Here is a 1249-nt window from a genome sequence, read left to right on the forward strand (position 1 = left end):
AGTCACAGCCAATGTGATAAGGCAAGAAAAATATATAAAGTATGAAAACTGGCAAAATTATCATTGTTCACAGATGATGACACACAAAATCCAAAGAATCTATAGCTAAAATAATCAAATATATAAAAATCAATTGCATTTTTATATACTAGCAACAAACTGTCAGAAAATGTAATTTAAAAATAACATCTACAATAGCATTACGAATCATCAGGTAAGATGAAAAGACATATGAGACCTCTAAAGAAAAAATTATAATACTTTTTTGAGAGACACCAAAGAAAGATCTAAATTAATGGAAAATTACACCATCTTCATGGTTTGGAAGACTTACAAAGACATCAATTCTTCACAAATTGATGACAGATACATTCAATTCCAATAAAATCCCTATAGGCTTTCTCATGGAGCTTGATGATTCTAAAATTTATATGGAAATGCAAGAGACTAAGAATAGTCAAGACACTCTTGAAGTAGAAAAAGTAGGAGGACTGGCTCTATTAGATATCAAAACTTACTTTAAAACTATAAATAATTAAAGCAGTATTGGCATAAAGAGACAATAGACAAATATAAAAGTCCAGAAACAGATTCATACATAAATGAACATTTGATATATAAAAGAGGTAGCACAGTAGAACAATAGAGAAAGAAAAGACTTTTCAATAAGAGGTGTTGGGGCAACCAGATATACATATGCAAAAGGGGAGGAGGAGAGAAGAGGGGAAAAGGGGAAAGGAGAGAGGACAGAAAATTGGAGCTCTACCTCATACCACTGCCATAAAAGTCAATTCCAGGCAGATTAAAGATCTATACAGATGCTCCTCAACTTATAGTTGGGTTATGTCCCAATAAACCCATCTTAAGTTGAAAATAACTAACCTACTAAACATCATAGCTTAGCCTAGCCTACCTTAAACATGCTCAGAACACGTACATTAGCCTACAGTTGGGCAAAATCATCTAACACAAAGCGTATTTTATAATAAAGCATTGAATATCTCATGTAATTTATTGAATACAGTACACTGTAGAGTATCGGTTGTTTACCCTTGTGATCACATGGCTGGCTGGGAGCTGTGGCTCATTGTCACTGCCCAGCATCACAAGAGCATCATACCAAATATCACTAGCCCAAGGAAAGATCACAATTCAAAACTTAAAGTAAGGTTTCTATTGAATGTGTATCGCTTTCACATCATCATAAAGTTGAAAAATCATAAGCCAAACCCATCATAAGTCAGAGACC

Source organism: Propithecus coquereli, unplaced genomic scaffold (genome assembly GCF_000956105.1).
Source record: "Propithecus coquereli isolate 6110/MARCELLA unplaced genomic scaffold, Pcoq_1.0 Scaffold567, whole genome shotgun sequence".
Taxonomy (NCBI): domain Eukaryota; kingdom Metazoa; phylum Chordata; class Mammalia; order Primates; family Indriidae; genus Propithecus; species Propithecus coquereli.